Source organism: Schistocerca serialis, chromosome 3 (assembly GCF_023864345.2).
Source record: "Schistocerca serialis cubense isolate TAMUIC-IGC-003099 chromosome 3, iqSchSeri2.2, whole genome shotgun sequence".
NCBI lineage: Eukaryota > Metazoa > Arthropoda > Insecta > Orthoptera > Acrididae > Schistocerca > Schistocerca serialis.
Window position 1 is genome coordinate 708655782 of NC_064640.1, and position 22681 is coordinate 708678462.

Consider the following 22681-nt stretch of genomic DNA (forward strand, 5'->3'; position numbering starts at 1 on the left):
ATAGGATGTTCAGAGCCATCTGCCTCCTTTTGGAACAGGTCTGCCCCGGTCCCCTGGATGCGAGGTATTTCTGGTGAAAAGAAAAGGTTTCCCCAGTAAAAACGGGACTGGGCACAGTGGTAATTGGTCGGCTCGTTTAAGAGCGCAAAAAGCTCACTCCGAAGATCACCGAAATGAAACCCCTTTTTCCCCAATGCGTTGAGTGGTTAAGACAGTTTTCCGACATGGGGAATGAAATGGCCGTTACAGCTAATTTTCCTCATTAATGATTGCAGTTTCTTGAGTATGTAGGGCCTGGGCGCGTTTTCTATGGCACGGACATGCTGCTTGGTAGGGCAGATGGTCTGTTTGCTAATGATAAACCTGGGGTACTCAACAGACTGCTGAAAAAATAAAAATTTGTTGAGGCTACATTTGTCCCGGCGGGGTCAGGGATTTTCTCTGCCTCGTGATGACTGGGTGTTGTGTGCTGTCCTTAGGTTAGTTAGGTTTAAGTAGTTCTAAGTTCTAGGGGACTAATGACCATAGATGTTAAGTCCCACAGTGCTCAGAGCCATTTGAACCATTTGAGGCTACATTTGAAGCCAGGTTCAGTTACTCGAGAAAACAAAGGTTGCAAGTTCTGAACGTGTCCAACAGTTGAGGCTCCTGTCACTATGATGTCATCTAGATAACTGCTGCTCGAAGGAATTTCCTGTATCAGTTGCTCCTAGTAACGCCTGAAGATCGCTAGCAAGCTAGAAATACCAAACGGTAGTCTGTTACACCTGTTGAGTACCGACAGATCCCGAGATTTCGGCTTCAGAGGCAATTGTAGTTACCACTCCAATAAATCGAACTTAATATAACAGACATCGTTTTGTAACTTAGAAAACAGGTCTTCTGGGCGGGGAATGGGAAGAATATCGACGATGACATGGGTATTAACGGCCTTAAAATCACCACACAGATTGAGAGAGCCGTACGATTTTTTTTCACAATTACATGAGGTGAAGCACATTGGCTAGATGACACTGAGGAAATCACATAGAGGGCCTCCAGTCTGCTCAATTCCGCCTTAACCGCGCGTCCCGCAGGAATGTTTACAGCTACATCCGCAGCTCCTCCTAACGCAGCGGTAAACAGATCCGAGTATGAGACAGCTAAGTGGACAAAGCTACGATTAGGAATCGCAGTGAAAACTAAACAGGCGTTTATCGAATTGGAAAACCCAAACTGTTTGAAGGCATCTAACCCAAAGACTGCAGGTCCACATTCTTCTTTTGCTCACTAAAAGAAATGTTTCTACTCTCTGTTTACTCAGCGGGATCAGGAACTATGATTACAAGTGAAAGTTTTGAGTTCTAACTGATTAATGTATTTAGTAAAAATTCACACCCACGAACATTTTAATATTCCTGATAATAATAATAATAATGTCCCTAACATAAAGAGCACTATGGGCAGTTCAGAGGCGGCCTTTGCGGCAAGTTCCAATCAAACGGTCTTTCTCCCTGACTTCTAAAAATCAAAGTTAATTAGTTCAAATGGTTCTGAGCACTATGGGACTTAACAGCTGAGGTCATCAGTCCCCTACAACTTAGAACTACTTAAACCTAACTAACCTAAGGACATCACACACATCCATGCCCGAGGCAGGATTCGAACCTGCGACCGTAGCGGTCGCGCGGCTCCAGACTGAAGCGACTAGGACCGCTCGGCCACTCCGGCCGGCTTAAAGTTAATTGCGCGCCTCAAAAGTGGAAAATAATCTCACCAGTTGCCACGCAGTTTTGCTAACGTTACGGGTGGCACATAAAACAGTTACTTCCGCGAAATCTAAGCGATCGGGGGCGGTGTACAGTCCTCGTGAGTTCACCTTCTGTTTGTGCCAAAAACATGCGTTTAGCAGCAACACAGCTGTGACGTCATCCGAGGCAGCGCGTAAGCAGGCGTTTGACTGCCGCGGATAGAGTGATGGCTCGGTTCCGAGTGAAGTGTCACTGCCTCTCAGGACGTATTTATATATGGGCACAGCGGACAGCCGGAGGGAAAATCTGCCGTCATCCGCTCTACAGCCAGGTAGCAGCACGTAAATGGACGCTTTCTCGAACACACATGATTTAGAATCTTCGTAATTCTTGTGTGAATGGAGTTAAGTTGGCTTCAACCACAGAAAAAGTTTCAGCTCGACTGCATTTTAACTTTGGCGGCTAGAATTTTTAGAACTGTACTGACAGTTAAACATGACCTCTGAACTACAGTTCTAAGAGACCTTGTATTGATGGTTAGTTACATCAAAGTCTTTAAACTTGTTACAGCTTTAATCACGTGCTGTAATCGGAACTTCTTAGCATTACCATAACTGATACTTAATCTAATACAAATAGGGACGTTTTTGTTCCTAGTTTAGTTTTCAATAAATTACTCAAAAACCATTACAGGTTGCTTAATGGGGTAACATAGTTAATGTTTTTATATCGAAGTGAAGCTTCATATCAATTTTCATCTTTCTAAGTCTAATATTTAATGCCTTCAATTTTTCGTAAAACCGCCCATTTCGTCCAGAAACTTGTTCCGATCAAGTTGAAACTTGTAACAGTTAATTTTGGCATACATTTGCACATTATGACCGATTTTTGGCTTTATAGCTTCATTATTTAGCACCCCTTGTTTTTTATTTAAAACCATGTATTTGGGGAAACATATTAATCTGATCACTGTGAGATTTAACAATTTGAACTTTAACATACTGAAGCATATGTTGACAAAGTTTGAAAAAGTTACTTTAATTTTTAGTTTCATCCTTAGATTGTGGTGCAATGCTTGTATGCTACGAACAGACGCGTTATGTTGACGTTGCACTAGTAGCAGTGAACTGGGTTATGTCCAGGCACACTCGCTCGCCTCTGTATCTCTCACATGGTACAGCACTTGCTTCGCCACGTAATGAAAGCCAAAAATTTCGTGCGCGACGAGGTTTGACTAAAATATCATTTTATTATGGATATAAAACTCGTAATGTTTACTACTTCACAACTTTTACGTTATTCCCTTCAAAATACTCCCCTCCATGATGATTATAGAATTTGATGCGGATTTTCCACTGTTGAAAACAGTTGAAATTGTCATCTGAAGGCAGCTTTCATGCTTTTACCTGTCTCGGATATCTTTCCTTCTAATGCAGATTTCCCTTTTGGGAGTAGAAAAAAGTCGCGAGGAGCAATATCGGGGGAGTCGGGGGGTTATTGCAACACAGTGTCCTATGCTTACAAAACTGACTACACAATCATGCAACATCGACTGGAGGGTTGTCCTGATACAGAATCCGTGACTTGTTTCTTCACAACTCAGATCACTTTTTTGTTAGTCGAATATTCCATATTTACTGTTCAACTTTCAGGCACCCTATTAACCTACCTAATCCGGAGGACATCGGAAAGCACTATCATTATTGCTTTGACTTTTTATTTTTACTTTCAAACGTTCTCCAGTTTCGACGAATTGGCGCTCTTTCAGTGCACTGATGGGCGCTTAGTTTCTCCATCATAGGGGAAAAACCACCATTCATTACGTGTTGCTACTTTCTCTACAACTTTTTAGTCCTTTTTGATGCTTTTCAGAGTGTAAGCGCAAATGTTCTTCGAGGGTCATTTTGTTCAGGCGTGAAGTTCTAGGGTACCAAATCAGAACAAACTTTCCTGTGTGAAAATGTTTATATGAACTCCGCCCTACAGTTTCTTTGTCGATTTATACAATTAACAGCAACAAGACGAATGCTCAACCGAAGGTCTTCTCGGATTACATGTATAAAATTTTTTCATTGTTTTCGTCCGTCGTTGACATTGACGCTCTTAAGCCACACAACATCTGGAGTGCGTGAAAGACATTCATCACCATACACTTGATTTAAAACGAATGAGACTCTCTGCCGGACCTTCAATGTTTCACTAAAAATTTCGCAATCTTTCAAAATACTAAGCACTTACTCGACGGGCAGCAGAAACACTGTGCGATACAAACGAGGGCTACGGCCTGTTGATGGTACGGCAGGTGGATTGATAGCAGGAATGGAGATCGCTGATGTCCCGTGTCGTGTCAATGCAGTGTGTGACATGGAGGACCCTACAGTTTGTTAAAAAAATCTGTTCGATAATTTTTTAGCAGACATCATATGCAAAGGGAGGCCACAGAGAGTGCCCGGACGCTGTAAGCTGGCAGTTTTCGCACAGGCAGGGCGTCACCGCCACGCCGCGGGATAGACAGCTGTCAGACCTCCGGTCGCGCAATCGGTGTGCGAGCGGCGCGGCGTCATTTCCGGTGAAATTAACGCGTCGGCCGCACGTCCCGCTGGGCAGCCGATCGCTAATACGGCGAGGCGTCTGCCTCCCAATCGCCGTCAGCACAGCGTGACCGCGCGCCCACCGCCCACGAGTTTGTAGACGCTACAAACAGTCAGATATCAATCAGTCTCGTTGCTGTTTTGTCGAGTACTGTTATGGTGACTCACTGGCCGTTCAAACATACGAGAGACAGTTGTAAATATTTAATTATCAGTCGAAAAGCACAAGTTGCGATCGTGAAACGTGAAGTTATTAGTCTTTCTCTACATATTCAGCCTTCGATGTGACACATTGTTCCCGATGTTGGATGACCTGTCTGGACGATGGTTTTATAAAGTCTGCAGTTTGACTTGTTTCAAATGGCTCTAAGCACTATGGGACTTAACATCTGAGGTCATCAGTCCCCTAGACTTAGAACTACTTGAACCTAACTAACCTAAGGACGTCACACACATCCATGCCCGAGGCAGGATTCGAACCTGCGACCGTCGCAGCAGCGCGGTTCCGGACTGAAGCGCCTAGAACCGCACGGCCACAACGGCCGGCGCAGTTTGACTGCTCAGGAAGCGTTCCACCTCGGAAATTTTGTCGTCGTCATGCCAAAAACAGTTTTCACGCTCTAATTTATTCATCTGACAGAACATAAACAAGTCACCGGGTACCAGGTCGATAGGAACGGGGAGTACGCAAAATGTGACAGCCCATGGAGGCGGATTTCAGATTGTGCATTACTGCGCAGTATGAGCAGGGGCGTTGTCCTGGAGCAGAAACTTCCTGTCGGACAATTCGGACAGCTTTCAGCAACGCTTCGTCTTGAGGGCATCCGGTAGTATCGTCAGGATACTTCGGTTGTATGCTTCTTTGACGGTCCGCCCCTTACGAGTTTAGCCTGTTAGGAGATTCTATGGCAGCCAGAAAAAAACGCTAAGTCTCTTCCGTTTATCGGCGATGGTGATTCCACACGCTTGTTTTGTTCCTTTATTTCGAGGTATTAGTGATGCAACCAACAATCCTGCATTATTTTGCCACGGCTCCTCCAGCGGCGTACTATGGTACTCTGGCGCAGGATTTCAATATGTACCAGGACGACAGAGATATACTATCTTGCAGGAAAGAATCCGAACAACCAGAATAGCGTTCTGCCTGATCTTTATGCAACCTATATAACGTAACTATCTTGCATGTCCTCTAATCTCTCTTCGCTACAGTCATTTGCCTACACAGAATGGTAGCTACAAGAGACCACTAGATAAACAGTCTACATGCAAATTAATAACACGATAACGAAAACATCAGATAGTACGTTATTTGAGCTGAGACAGTCTTCTGCACACGTAAACTCAGTTGTATTACAGTAAATATCATTCAAAAAACTAGTTTCACCTTGAAATTATATGACGAAAACTTTGTACAGCATCAGGACCCAGGACTCGTATCCGGCGACTGGGCTCCCTGTTAAATAACCACATGAGATCTTAACTAAGGTTTCAATACCAGATAACAAAGTGTGGCACACGTTTAATTTGAAATGACGTGGCGAAACGTTTTGTGTTGGAATGGAATTAGAACCCATCGCCTTATCGAATGTTACCGAAGCAAAATCAGATGTTCGATATTGCAATTTTTCACCAGTTGCGGGATGATTGGATGACGAGATGAAACAGTCCTGCCTTCTCGGGATTCGATTCTGGCACCTACTGCCGCCGTTTCTAACCACAAACGAACTTTAAATATCGATGTCTTTCATCAGTAGCGATGCGCACATGTCTGAACTGAAAATAACGTAACGAATAGTTCTGTGCTAACGGAGAGTCAAACGCACATATATCATCGTTGTTGACGATATGACAAGAGATATTAAGTATCAAAATCTTTTTCGTCAGTATCTAGGAGTGGCAGGTTTGAACCTGAACTGATATAAAAAGTTCTCTGTCTGACTGGGAGTCGCAACTGGCACCAGCTGCTGTCAAAAATCATAATTATTTTTAACTTGTAGTTTGGTGTGTACAAGCTACAGCTCGTGAAGGTATGATGGAAATATTTGTGCTGGATCAGGACTAGAGCCCAGACGCGCGCCTTTCTTGGAGACCTTGAAGAGTTATGAATGTGGCGGAACAACTAAACGATTGAACTGTATCGTGCAGAAGCGGCCCAGTTCCGCGAGAGGAGAGATCTGAGGTCACATCCCAGTCCATCACCAACATTTTCAACAATTCAAATGCAAATACGATAAGAAATCAGTGCCCTGTGACTTTACATAACGACTGTTTCATTATAAAATTAAATTTCTGTTGTAAGTGAGCTACATTCCACGACTTCTGTCTCTGCCATGGTCAAACCTAAACCGAGTCTCTACCAGTCGGTCACGAAGGGGCATCATGTTTAATCTGGATTGGGGACCACGGTGCAGACCTACATTGATGAATTAGCGTCACCAGAAGTGAAAGGAATCTGTTCTTGTTAGTGAAAAATGGTTGCCTGACTTGCGGAACGCACACAGCCCATAAGCATACGAAGCCAGAATTATTCCAAAAGAACACCCATCTACATACAGGGCTGCACATGATTTTGTCGTAACGAAAAGTACTCCATACTGGAGTGAAATTTGTCTCTGTGGTGGTGGGTTACAACGGGGTAAAAACGTTCATTTGTTCGTCTTCTTTGATATCCACCAGCTGTCTTCGCTAACAAATGTATATGTTGATTTGATTTTGTATCCAATGATAAAAATGACATAACGGCCATCAGCGTGGACTAGCAAAACCTTAAGATGCGGAAATTTTTATATGAACTACTCGCTTTCCATTTCAGCTGCTGTAGTGCTATACGTATAAGTGGTCGGCGGCACATGTGCCGCAGTGTAAACGCAAACGTTCTCCTCATTTCGAGTAAGATCGTTTGGACGTGAATTATTTTCACATGCTGGAAGAGAAATTGGTTTTGATGAATGACGTTTTATGTTTCGCACGATGGTCCACCTGACTGTTGGCAAATATGATGAATTGTGGCCACTGAATCTTCGTCAGAGACTTGCATTTAGACAGCAGTCAATGGCAAAGGACAAGCGATTATAATTAGTGTTAAACATTCCATCTACGACGAGGTCATTATAGGCGAAGCACTGTAGGAATGGGAAGGATGGGGAAGGAAATCGGCTGCGCTCTTCTCTATTTTAATCGGTCAATTGCTACATGTGGTGTGCGATACACTCAGTACCCCGCTGATGGTGACTCCAAAGATCACAAGTGTTGTAACTAAACCATAAGGTGCGACTGAGATTTCAAAAAATGGAATGGGTAGAATGCGTTCAGAAAAGAATGGAGGCAATTCTTAGGGAACTCTGCACGACATTACATGAAAAGGAAAACTTTCTGATGGAAAAGCAATTGGTGGACAAGGCAGTGGTGGACAAATCATAAATAGAAAGCCTCACAGAATACTGTGATCTAGCAATCAGGAGAAACAGTGAAAATGTCAGTGAGATAAGAAATTTTTTTGTGGTATAGTCTTATGGGACCAAACTGCTGAGGTCATTAGTTCCTAAGATTACACAGTACATAATCTAACTTAAACGAACTTACGCCAATGACGACAGACACAACCATGCCCGAGGGAGGACTCGAACCTCCGACGGGGGAAGCCGCGCGGACCGTGACAATACGCCCTAGACCGCGCGGCTACCCCGCGCGGTTGAGATATGAAAACTGTTTGGGCACCTCTGTTTCACAGAATATCCACTACTGGACATTCACACCATGGCCTCTGCCCATAAGGAAAGACACTGATGCAAAAAAATTGCCACACAATGAAGAAATTTTGCGACATAAACAAAAATTTGTAGACGTGTTTGTCCATCTAAAAGATTATGTCTATTAAAATTCCGAGGCAGTAGCATTAGAATGTGGTTAGTAGCGCCACTAAGATAAATGCAAATTAGCTTTCCTTTAAATACACGATGCAACGATCGTGAGAGTTATTTACCTTCGAGTTTCGAAGAGGTGAGTTGATGCTAGTCAAGAATGCCTTTAAGGCGACAAAGGCACCGTTATCAACACGTCAATGATTTTGAACGAGGTCGTGTAACAGAGCTAGGAGAAGGTGGATGTTCCTTCTGCGGTATTGCAGAAAGGCTTGACAGGAATTTAGCCATTATATATGATTGCTGGCAGCGGTGGTCACGAGAATGCATGGTCGCAAGAAGACCGGGATCTGGACGGCCACATGGCACTATCGAGAGGGAAGGCCATCGTGTTCGGCGTATGGCTCTGTCGCATTGTACTGCATCTGGTGGTGGTGGTATGTATACGGTGCTCAACATCGAGTTCATCAGAAACCATCTTACTGCATCTGCAGCAGCAATTTCAGTTTTAGCTCGCACCACAGTGAGACAATGAACTGTTACAAAGCGGTTACTTCAAGGACATCTCAGAGCCAGACGCTGTGTAGCGTGCATATCAAATGGTTCAAATGGCTCTGAGCACTATGGGACTTAACATCTATGGTCATCAGTCCCCTAGAACTTAGAACTACTTAAACCTAACTAACCTAAGGACAGCACACAACACCCAGTCAACACGAGGCGGAGAAAATCCCTGACTCCGCTGGGAATCGAACCCGGGAACCCGGGCGTGGGAAGCGAGAACGCTACCGCACGAACACGAGCTGCGGACCGTGCATATCACAGACCCCAAACTACCGCCATTTACGACTTCAGCGGTGTCAAGCGAGAGGTCATTGGAGGGCAGGGTGGAAGGACGTTTAGTTTTCTGATGAAAGCTGGTTCTTCTTCGGTGCCAGTGATGGGTGTGTGTTCGTTAGAAGGAGGCACGTTGATGGCCTACAACCAACCTGCCTGCGTGATAGGCAATCTTGACTTGACCTACACTTGTAGTAATCGTCTGGGGTGCGATTTCCTATGACAGCAGGAGCATTCTAGCGGTTATCCCACGCACCCTGACTGCAAATCTGTATGTCAACCTGGTGATTCGACCTGTTATGCTGCCATTCATGAACAGCATTTCAAGGAGTATTTTTCTTTTCCAACAGGATAACGCTCGCTCACATGACAATGTTATAACCCAACGTGCTCTATAGAGTTCGACATGTTGCCTTGGTCTGTTCGTCCCATCTAGCACATATCGGACATCATCAGACGACGATTCCAGCATCATTCACAAACAGCATTAATAGACCCTTTATATTGATCGACGAAGTGCAACTATAACGGAACTCCATCCCAAAAGCTGACATAGGGCACCTGTAAAACACAATCATGCACGTTTGCCTGCATTCATTCAACATTCTGTTGGTTACACCGGTTATTTATGTACCAGAATTTCACATTTGCAATGACTTGTCTTACGCTTGTTACCTAGGCAATGTATTCTCCCTTTTTAATTATTCTACATTATTTAGTTTTTGGTGTTGAAAACTTTGTGTACTTGATCCTGAAAATGCAGTAGCTCTGAAGCAAACGTACTAAACTATACTCATGCCCAACCCATGGCAGAAACTGTTATCGTAACACATAAGTCAGTATAAAGAGACCTTCAGATTCTAAACGCCTAGAAAAATGTTTACGTGGCAAAACGAATAATGCCCCCCCCCCCCCCAAAAGAAACAATCATTGCATTTGGTAGAGATTGACAATAACTGATTTTGTTGACATGTCAGCTTTTCAGATTGGTGTGATAGTTGCTATAATGTTTTAACGATGGAGTAAAAAATAGACTGAAAACCATGAGTAGACTAGACATCAAAACTGGGGATAACATAAAAAATGAAACTCTGCGAGTGTACCGGCAGTGAGTCGCTGAAGTTGAAACGCTTCTGGAGACACGACGAAGAATGCTAGATCAACAAAAGAAAGAAAAAAAACTAAATAACATGAAAGGGACAATCAGGATTAATAATATTATGGGCTGGAATGTTTTGACATGTTATCATTGAGAAGAAAATGACATGCAAATATTTAGTTTCAATTTCCTCTAATCAAAGTCTTTGCATACTTAGGTATCATTATCTCATCCAATATCAAAGCTACAAAAACTTAATTCTGCATGAATAGTAATGCAGCGCTTACCTACACAGTGTATCAGATTATATGATATTCCAGTGCTTTGTGTTCTTCAGAAGTACGACGCGAAAGTCCTTCGCACCTGCATCCATGTCTGAAGGAATTTGCCATCGTGCTTCTGAACAACACAAATATAGCAATATCGTATTTATCCACCGAAACCAGACAATCGTCTTTCACATAAAATGTTTCCCCAGTATAGAAATATATATAATGGATGTACGAGTGCTGATTATAGACACGTGGTTTGACTATATTTGGAAGTTTGGATCTAGATGTGACTCGCACTCGGATAGTGTAATGGCAGCGTGCTCGGTCAGAGGGTTAGCTGCCCTCTGCAATAAAAAACTGAGCTAACGGATCATCGATGAAATTTAACAGGTGCCATGGGACTTCCGCCCTGAACATATGCAACGAACGATTACGAAGAAAATGAGATCAGCAAAAAAATTGTAAGACGACCGCTCGTGAGAAGTAGAAAATCAGGGAACAAGTCCCGGTCCAGCACAGATTTTCATTTTCTTCATACCGTTATATAGCCGATGCTTGTTCACATCCATGTCAATCAGATTATTCAAAATGTATTAAATCTTTTAAGCTGGAACGTTTCATATATTTTTTAATTATAAGAAAAACTGACTTCAGAACTATTTTTTTAATACACAAAGCAAGAAATTGATAAATATTCCTCCTTTATTCTTTTAATGTGTTAGTAATTAAAAGCACAAAACTTGTTTCAACCTTCTATTTTTATTAGTGTGCAAAGATAGTGTATCTAAATTAAAAATTACACATTCAGTACGTAACATGAAAATACATTTTCACTCCATTATGAATCCCACAGTCTTTAATATTTTGTCACGTAGATTTCATAATATAGAAACACTGAGTACAGTGTGCTGAGCAACATTACATCAGTATTTACTTAATTTGCAGATTAATATATATAGCTATTAGGCGTGATATGTTTTTAGACTGGATAGTACATCTGAGTACATGTGTCAAGAGCAAGCCATTAATGTTCATTTTCCCCTGGGCAGTAGGCCAGGAGTTAAAGTATGGACATACAGATGCAAAACAGTTAAAACAATTAGCTTATGCACAGACTGTACAGAAAACACCATGTAGTAAATGTGTTTGTGAGAAGACTGTTCGATGTAGTGGAAAAACAACCAATTTTACATACAGTGTATTTTCGTTCAATGGTTTTTCATTATGGAGGTAGTGACATGAAATTGGACTCTAAGATTTACATTTTTCACACAGTTCTTTTAACAGCTAAATATGCATCTACCTTTTCGTTGGGAAAAAGCAACACAGGCAGCGCTCACATGTTGCAATATACTGATGAGATTGAGTAATGATACTTTGTATATGCTTCGGCAGGTTTTTACGTAATAGAAACTACACAATACTGTAGCATTGTCACCCTGCAACATCTACTGACTAACATGTTTCTCTTGAAAGCGATTTGTGAGAAACAGCAGTACAACTCTCTTACCTCTTAATCTCCCACAGTCATCAATTCAAAATCTGAATACTGGATGCTGTAGAAATTTAAGGTGAATCTTCATTCTGTTTTTCGAAAACATGAACATGTTTCAGCTCTGAAGTGAACAGCATGTAGGCGATGTTTACTTTGTTTGCATATGGGAAATATTTAGATACACAATGTGCATTCTTATTTGCAGGATTTAATTCTAGTACGATAGAACACTTAATACAGACACTGTCATAAGCCTGAACATGTATTAGTGCAGTTTTAATTCCTGTTGCATCATGCACTTTCGTGTGTACACCTGTATGAACACCCTTATTTTTATTGCCGTTAACGTGCAGTAGAAATATTTCGTTCTATGCCCATCCAGAATCGTGGACTTGTAAAGTTTCCTGTTTTTTCAAAAGTCGCTGTCATTTTGGTTTAGTATCATTCACTGATGTCATCAGGGAGCGACAGAGGCATGTTCCTGGTGTTTATTTACCTATCCCTGAAGCGGTCTAATTCCGCAGATTCTCTGCTGTTGCTGTATCATCGTTCTTATCAAACGAACTCAATCAGAAGAACTGCCGATTCTGTATCTTTCTTTGGAAAAAAACACGTAATCATAGATGTGACACAAACGGATTGAATTACACACTGTACAACAAAAAAAGAATACTTGTCTTTTTTGGCGAATTTTCGACTCAGCTCTCTCTGCTCCTAGTTGATCAGTGTTGACAGTTTGGCCGTAAATACATAAATAACTTCAGCCTCTTGGAAGATCTCTGTTGTACCCTTGCCTCCCTGTTGAGTAAGCAGGTGTCTCTTATCTGGTGTGCTAAATCAGAGACTACATTATCATATTCCCACAAACACTGTTTCCCACACCAAGCATGTCTTATGACAGAAAGCAAGTTAAGTCACGACATGAAAAAGCGGGTTGAGATTTGCTTCCCCAGATTAGCTACATCTTATCGCACTTCAGTTTCTCCTGACTCAAGATCTGGTGTTCAGATGGTATTTAGCACGTAGTAGCGCCTAGCGCCTAATACATAACGCCTAATGTATAACGCGTAGTGGTATAAATTGAGACGTTTGCTTGTAATCGGTTCAGTTATGGCTGGGTATTGAAGCTGTTCAAATGGCTCTGAGCACAATGGGACTTAACATCTGAGGTCATCAGTCCCCTAGAACTTAGAACTACTTAAACCCAATTAACCTAAGGACATCATACACATCCATGCCCGAGGCAGGATTCGAACCTGCGACCGTAGCGGACGCGTGGTTCCAGACTGAAGCGCCTAGAACCGCTCGGCCACACTGGCCGGCTGTTGAAGCTGTCATCATGGCTCTGAACACTATGGGACTTAACTTCTAAGGTCATCAGTCCCCAGGAACTTAGAACTATTTAAACCTAACTAACCTAAGGACATCACACACATTCATGCCCGAGGCAGGATTCGAACCTGCGACCGTAGCGATCGCGCGGTTCCATACTGTAGCGCCTAGAACCGCTCGGCCACTACGGCCAGCGCTGTCATCATGTCTCTCACTTCGATCAGGAGCAAGAGTAGTCTTAAGAGTCTTGAAATCTTGAAGAAATCTTCAGTAAGAATAGAAGCTGAAGCAGTGAATTAAAATTTGTGTCACATCCAGATTTTAAACCTGCGTCCATTGCTCGCTAGGCAGCTGTGCTAACCACTACACCAGCACAGCACAGACTCCCCTAATCCAGTGCCCTCTCTAATACAAACTTCAGTTCACACATTCATTCCATTGTCCCCTTCTTAAATCGTCAGTATTGCCAGGCTCTCCGACATTGGAATAGCATGTCAGCTTTGTAGGTAGCGGGGGTAAATACTAGCCCTGTCTCACGTGTAGGTGATCTGTTGATTTTATGGAATTATTTTTTCCTGGCGACATATCAGTCACAAATTTATCTTCGATAATGATAGAAGCCAAAGCAATGATTTAAAGTTTGTGCCACAGCCGGGATTTGAACCCAAATCTCCTACTTACTAGGCAATGTGCAAACCACTACGCCTCCATAGAATTGTGGTTACTAAAATTGCATGAACTACCCATGTCCAACACCCTCAGCTTCTATCCTTATCAAAGATAAAGTTGAGATTCACATTTGAAGGAAAATGTGATTTCATCGGATCAATAATCGAAGAGAAATATTCGTAGGTAACGGGAATCTCTGCCAAAAGGACAAGCTGAATGTCATGACTCTTCACTATAAAATATATTTAAACCCATTTCTCAACTGTTATGGAGATTCTAATGTTTATGTCAATAGAAGATAGAGCAATGTGAATCCGAGGTAAACAACGTATTTATGATATCAGAAGACGGATATATTGGAGGAGGATGAGGGAGGGACCGAGGGAGGGAGGGAGGGAGGGAGGGAGGGAGGTAGGAGGAGGAGGTGGAGGAGGTGGAGGAGGAGAGGAAGAAGAAAGAAGAAGATGAATACAATGAATGGTGATGTAGGTGAAGAAGAGACAGAGGGTCAAACGGCAGCATCTTTACCTTTTTTTTTTCCGAACCAGCAGACAAAATACATGATTGAGTATATTTATTTATTTGTGTGTCCTCTGAATCAATATTGTACAAGATATGCATATGTGGCTGCACAAACCGGACGTTTGATACTGGAGAATTCATAACATGGTGTGATGGTTTGGAAATCTATAAAATATGATTTTACACAATTATTTTTTGAAAATTTAGAGAATTTTATTTTACATACTTATTTTAATTACATTTTTGATTTAGCTGCCTATCTATTCCACATGTATACATAAGTACCTTGTTGGCATACTTATAAATTACAACTTATTACAAGGATATTATACACACACACACACACACACACACACACACACACACACTTACACTTACAGTAGAGTACACGATTTGCATAGCTGCAGATGGTGTAAACACAAGATTCCTTTGCACATACTTTACATAAGCGTTTATTTATTTTACACACATCATTCCTGCAATAGAATTCATATTTCTTTCCACACATATGGAGCAAAAATTCAGACACAGTGTAAAAGCAATGATCAAGGTTCAAATGGCTCTGAGCACTATGGGACGTAACGTCTGAGGTCATCAGTCCCCTGGACTTGGAACTACGTAAACCTAACTAACCTAAGGACATCACACACATCCATGCCCGAGGCAGGATTCTAACCTGCGACCGTAGCAGCAGCGCGGTTTCAGACTGAAGCGCCTAGAACCGCTCGGCCACAACGGCCGGCAGTGAGCAAGGTTTTTAGATTATTATTAAACAAAGTCAGAGACTTACTGTTTCTTTTATTTCTGATGGCAGTCTATTATACAATTGACTGCATCGGTTAAATGGTGAAATTTTAATGCAGAGGTGTGCACTTTTGGAGTATGGAGTTCCATTTTCTGTCTTGCACCATGATCATCAGCATTATCATTTTACTAAATTTTGCAAAATCGCTTTTTACAAACTTACACATTACTATTGTGTAGGGACTGCTAGGAGGTAGAATGAGTGACTTAAGGAAGAGAGGTCTGCAGCTGTCAGTTGCTTTTGCCCTTTTCATTGTTCTCACAGCTCTCTTTTGGGTGAAAAGACTGTCTGAGCCATGTGCGGCATCCCCCCACAATATGGCACAATACTGCATTATACTCTGAAACTGTGCATAGTAAGCAGAGCGAACAGTCTCTGGGCTTGTACAGTATGCAAGGATGCCTAAGTCATAGCACATTTTCTTCGACTTACTCTTAGTTTTGCTGATATTCCTTTGCTATTTTAAATTGTCCTGAATCCATAGGCCAAAAAATATTGTTTCTGATGTACAGGATATTTCAGAGCCATGTAATTTCATACTGGGCATAGATTTCTTGGTTCTCAGGTGGAAGTTCAGGAAGGTGGTTTTCTTTTTATTGATTATAAGCTTGTTTCTGCTAAACCAATCACCCAGTTCACACGTACCTTCAGTTGTGGCCTCATTGAGTTCATGGCCATTTGTACTGGAAATGAGGATTCTAGTATCATTTGCAAAGAGTGCACTGGTCGTCGCAGTGATGTTCAGCGGTAAGTCGTTTATGTGAAGAAGAAACAGAATTTGTCTAAATGCTGAACCTTGACGCATGCCTTGTGCAGTATTGCCATAGTCGGAGTAGTACATTTAGATATGTTATTAATCATTGTTTTTTACTGTTACTTTATGTTTCCTGTTTGTGAAATATGAGCTGAACCGATTTAGAGCGTTGAATCTGATGCCATATGACTGCTGTTTGTCTTGTAGAATTTTGTTGTCTATGACATCAAATGCCTTTGACCAATCTAAGAAAATCACAACAGCTTTTTGTTCTTTGTCTAGACCATCTATGGTTGAGTGTGTACACTCAGATACAGCAGTTGTCTTGGACTTATTTTTCTTGAAGGCACGCTGAGGATCAGAGAGGATTTGTTTCCTTTTCAGAAAATTAATTAGACGTAGATAAATTAATCTCTCTGGAAATTATTAAACACAATTAACAGTCATTTGGATCTGTTATTTCCCAAATAATTGTCTTCACCTTTCTTAAAGACTGGGCTAATTTCTGCCACATGTATACAATTAGGAAACGTACCTGTCGTCGACAATGAATTGCGCACATTAGCGAGAGGGACAGCTGCTTTAATTACGCACTTCTTAATCATAAAATAATGTCGTCAATTCCAGATTCAGCAGTAGTCTCCCAGAAGAATGCAGAGTCCAAAGAAGTTTTTGTTTTGTTTTGTCTATTGGGTATGGGTTTGTTGATGCACCGTAATAGTTTCTTTACAATACTTTCATAGTAATTTTTGAATGTATTTGCAATTTTTTTATGGATTAATGACTCTATAGATGTTGTGGATGAGAATATTGTTTTCATGTTCCCGTGGCAGTGAACGTGCTTCAACAAATCTCTCTTCTTCTCCTGGAAATCTTTATGTTGATTGTTATCTATGGCTTCCTTTACGATTCTTTTCATTTAGTGTGTTTCCGTTAGAGATGAAAAGCAATACTGGGGTGGTATAGGAATGTATTTAAGAAGAATTTCGTTATTTTGTCTGTATTGTCTGCTTCATATATTGCATTCCATTTTTCTGCTGCTTAGGAATCATTGAAAATTTTCTCATTTTCACCACTATAACTTCTTACTTTAGGTGTGCATCTTTTGTTACAGCCTGAAGGGAGGACATTTGTAAGGTAGGGGACTTGGGCATAGTGATCACTTATAGCTTGTATCCAAGGGTCTTACGGACAGGTAGAAATAGTTTACGTCGAGAGTGGTCCTGGTATGATTTTTACATCTTGTAGAGAATGTTACAGTAGCACTCAGGCTAGATGAACTAGTGGGATTCAGTAGAGATTGTCACACGTACCCTGGAGACAAAATAAACACTAAAGTCACCACAGAAAAGTAGTACCTTTTTATTTTGGTGATGTTTGTTTAGGAGTACTTCAAGACCTTTGCGGAAGACATACATTGCCAGTTGGGGAATGGTAAGAGCTAGCAATAATTAGATTTGCTTCTAAAATTTTGGTTGGTGCTAGCTCAAAATCCTTAGCTTTATTTAAATAACTGAACTGTTCAAAACTTCTATACTTTACGGATTTTTTTATAAAAAATATTATAGTTAATATTGTAGTTAGAGCTTGCAGCCCATCATTTTTCTCATATTTTTTGCAGTAGTGAGATGCATGGTCAGATAATACTGTAGTTAGATCTTTTTTTACTGTATTATTTTCTTTTTCGCTGCAGTGTTAGGGAGTCCTATAAATTGTTTTCTCCTAAACGCCCTACACCTGAACAGCATTGCTACTAAGCCCCATCGTTTATAGATTTGAGATTTATTTTCACGCACTTATCGTGATACCAACACTTGCAGCCCATCATAGAATACCTCCTACTATCTTCTTGGAGCATATATTACATACGAAACCATCACATAGCAACGAATCCGGAAAACGATCGATCTTTTTCACTACCATTACTTTGCGCCATCTTAACGATGATTAAAGACATTAGTTTTAAATCAACAGCAAAAATGTGGATGATTGGTGACTTCCGGGTACATCTCAATAGAGATAATTTATTAATTCACAATGGAAGACACTCAGGAACTATACAACTACAAGTTTATGTTTAAAATTAAATCTCCTGAAATGAGTTGCACTTCACAAGATCTTCAGAATTATGGTAAAATTCTCAAGGCTACCAATGCTCGTAAGCAGATATCTCCCCTACAGACATGTAAATTCCCGCAGAGGCTATAAGTATATGTATATCGTTAAGGCTGAATTAGATAAAAGTGGCTGATCGTTATTGAGAGTTTATGGCATACATATCAGAATGGGAGAGAACGCAGATTAAGACGCTAATCCAACTGTGACTGTTGCTGGATACAAGAAATCTCAACAGGTTTTATCAGAGAAGAAGAAGATGCAATGCAACAACTACACACTTCAAATTCCCATCACACCTGTATTTCAGATGCTGGGTCAGCTATTCTGAAAGAAGACAGACCAAGAGAAAGACATTAAAAACGATTTAGCTATGAAAGTTGAAGGCCTAGAAGAAGAGAATGATTACGGTAAGGAAGATAATGATTACAATGGAGAAAATGAAGAGGATGATGACATACACGATGGAGAGATGGTCTCCAAGAAATAGGCAGCACATTTCGGCATACGAGGGTTAGAACTTTAATGGTGGCTACTATTTATTTACAGCTCGTACAAAATTGATACGGATTTCAAAGTTTTACTGACCTTCAAAGTAGTCACCAGCATTGTATATAACCCGTTGCCAGCGATGTGGAAGTCGTAGGATACTCTCAGCAGTGCCAGTTGTATTGGCAATTCGAGCGGCGCGGTCTATTGCCCGACCAATATGTAGCAGTTCTGAAGCGAATGCCGTGAAGCGTTTCCTTCAGTTTAGAAATCGAGTTGAACTAAAGGGGGCTTAAGTCAGTCGGCTTTTGGCAGCCGTGGTGTGCGGACCTCCGTCGTGTGCTGTGCGCTGCGGTCTGCTGCGCTCCGCTCGGTAAGTCAAGCGCCTGTTGCAGTAGTTAGATGCGTTATTTCAGACTCTTGTTGGATGCATATTAGAAGGAGAGATGAATCAGCCCAATAGCAGAGACAAGTTGAAAATTGTTTTTGACCAGAAAGGGCAGAGACCGAATTCGTTCGAAATTGAGACATGACTAGAGGAAGTTGAGAAAATTTCGTTTGAAGATATTATAGGTATTCACCATTCAATTCTGAGTATTATCGCCTATGTTAAGCTTAAAAACACGGAATTGTGTGACAATCTCGTTGAATCTAGTGGCGGAACATTTAAGGTCAAACATCACGATGGCAATATTAGTGAAGTTCGTGTAACGCATGCTGGCTTCCGTATCTTTGAGCTACCATTTGAAATCACTGCTGAGCAGATCAATTCGGTGATAGTTCCTTATGGGAGAATAATTAGCACTTTTGCAGAAAAGTGGTCTCCTGCTCACAAGTTCCCCATCTTGAATGGTATCAGGCAATTGCGAGTTGATTTACACAAGCACATACCCTCGTATATAAATGTTTGTGGTTAGCCAAGAACCTGCGCGTCTTGCGGCGGTACAGGCCATGTCCGCTCGCAGTGTATACAACGATGAGTGGCCCAGCTACCTGCGGGCGAAGCAGTGAGACCCCCAGCCATGTCAACGTTGCCTTTAGCTACGTTCAAATGGTTCAAATGGCTCTGAGCACTATAGGACTCAACATCTTAGGTCATAAGTTCCCTAGAACTTAGAACTACTTAAACCTAACTAACCTAAGGACATCACACCCACCCATACCCGAGGCAGGATTCGAACCTTCGACCGTAGCAGTCCCGGACTGCAGCGCCAGAACCGCACGGCCACCGTGGCCGGCCCTTTAACTACGTAGCGGCAGCCGCTGCACAACTCCATACACGTCATGCTCCTGACGCTACTCAGGATGCTGCTGCTCGCGACAATGAAGTGATAATGAAAGTTAACTACTCGACGGTGACAACACAATCAAAGAGTCAAGAAAAAGAACCAAATATCTCTGTTCTAATAGAAGAAACCCCTGAACCGATAATAGTCCTTCAGAATGAGCAGTCTCCAGAAAATAACAAGGAAACCGACCCATCACTTACCAACGAACAGGACCGAGGGCAAAAAACCCAAGAGGCAATGGAAAACGTTGAAACCTCCCCAAGAGTCAGTCCTCCAAGGAAACATAAAAAGAGGAGACTAGTTCACAAGGGCGCTGAACAACTGGCACCGCCTTTGCGAGAAAAAGAAAAACATTAGCAGCAAACTGCATGAAGAACAACATAGAAATCCGGTTCTGAGTATGCAGGCATCTGACCCCTTGCAGGGCAAATCAAATACCACATGCCCCATGTCAACGGACCATTCGTCACACGAGAGATTGAAGCCGCTAGCAAATTTCCAAACGGACAAGGTTTTCCCGCTGGCCGCGGTGGTCTAGCGGTTCTAGGCGCGCAGTCCGGAACCGCGCAACTGCTACGGTCGCAAGATTCGAATCCTGCCTCGGGCATGGCTGTGTGTGATGTCCTTAGGTTAGTTAGGTTTAAGTAGTTCTAACTTCTAGGGGACTGATGACCACAGATGTTAAGTCCCATAGTGCTCAGAGCCAAGGTTTTCCCTGAGACTATAAATGCAGAAAAAGAGACATCGAGAGCTAATCAACAAAAAAACTGGGCTGATGAATCGGACGAGATGAACCAAGGTGAAGAATTGAATGAAACTGGAGGAGCGGGACAGACTGTTGCCCCACGAGATCAACTGAAGACGATGGATACATCATTGCCGGAACATACATGTGAAAAAGGATTTTCGTATGACAGCACATTGTAAGACAAATATTGACTTCGGTAATGAATAGGACAATATGAACGCAGCACAAGCCTACAAAATCGCCATGTTGAACATTAATAAGATACGCTCCTCGCTGCATTTACAACATCCGCAAGACTTTCTATACGTCTAACATTCTGCGTGGTGTTTGTTTGTTCTATATCGCGCAACGACGCTCTGAGCGTGTTTTTTAGGGAATTGACTAGTTTGAACCTGGGACCTGTTGCTGGTAAGGAGACGTCAAACCACACATGACATGTAGAGTTCAGAAGTGTTCAGTGAGACTAGCGATGATATAACCAAATACTTAATGATTTCAGCGTCAGCTCCACTGCACTCCCTGTAAAAGAATCTTAATACTAACTAAATTTAGTGGAAAGGGTTCAAGGCTTTCCTATTTTTAGTTAGCTGGTAAAATAACGTCGGAAAAGCAGTTAAGTTTATCATTGAAAATTTTATTCTACTCACAAAACATTGTTTATAAATTGCACTATTGATAAAAGGAAATGTTTTAATACAGGATGGTAAAAACCAACTGCGTTCAACAAAAATGTGAACGAATATTCCCTGAATGGGATTCCAAGTTCTACAATGGATTGAAGGATGACCTATGCCATATCGCATCTATAATCTAGGTTTATATTAAGTTTCAAAAAAAAGAAAACTATCAAAATGGTCTACAGTGACCCTCAATTATCTTTAATTACTTATCTAACTTGTCGTAAATTACAGTGGCTGATGTGGCTTCTCAATAACTATATAACAGAAAAATCCTCGCGTTTCAGATTTTTACTTCAAGTGGCAAATGTGAACACCATGAGCTTTAATTGACGATCGACACTAGTATTACGCAAAAAGGTGGTGAAACAGATGAGACTTCTGCAGTTCTGAGTGAAGCCTAATGCGCTCAAAAATGTGGCATCACGTGCGTTCATTACCTTGTCGGTGTTTAGGCAGCGTCAGGGCGGCGCAGCTCCTCACATCTCGCCGTCTCGGAAGCAACTCTCTCCTAACTTCTCCTTACTGCAATTTACCGAAGTTGGTTTAAGAAAACTATCTGGCTGTGTTTTCATCTGACCAATCAGGGTCTCAATGTTAACCTTAATCTCCGCCTACAAAAATTATGTCTATCCAATGAGAAACGTTATACTTTTCGTGGTAGGGTAATGTTTTTAAAGTTGCAACGAAACAGAGACGCGAAAAAGTCTCACACTTGAACTAGCAGCTGGTGTGGTCCTTTTAGTGTTATTGTAAGATATATACTGTTCTTCTGGAGGGCTCTATCTTTTAACATGGGCTGGGGGGTGGTCCTGACGTAACAGAGACGCGAAAAAGTCTCACACTAAAACTTGCGATTGGGGTGGCCCTTTTTGTGTTATCGTAAGATCTATACTGTTCTTCTGGAGGGCTCTAGCTTTTAACATGGGCTGGGGGGTGGTCCTGGCGGTTATCTGGCGACGTGGGTGTCCGTCTGTCCCTTATCGTAGGGCCTTCCAGCTTAACACGGTTCTGCTCTCGGCTTCTGTTCTCGTTTCTCCCCTCGGAACTGCGTCTGTCTCACGGTGGGAAGGTATGACATGCATTTAGGCATTCTTGTGTTAGTCTGTGGTATTCCATTTGGTCACTCATCACTCGTATTACTTTAGTTAATTTAGTGTCACAATTTATTCGGAGCTATGTGATATACTACTGGATTTGCTTATCATGTCAGGGTTTTCATGGAAGGTGTTGGATTTGCCTGACACCTTACATATCACCACCCTTCGAACTTAATTTTTGCACTGAAGTTAGGCAATGATTGAATCGTTGTCTAAGTCAGTAAAAAATTATTCCGTTATCTAAATTTTGTTGCCTACTGTTCAGCCACGTTATTCTGTTCTATGCTAGTTTGTATT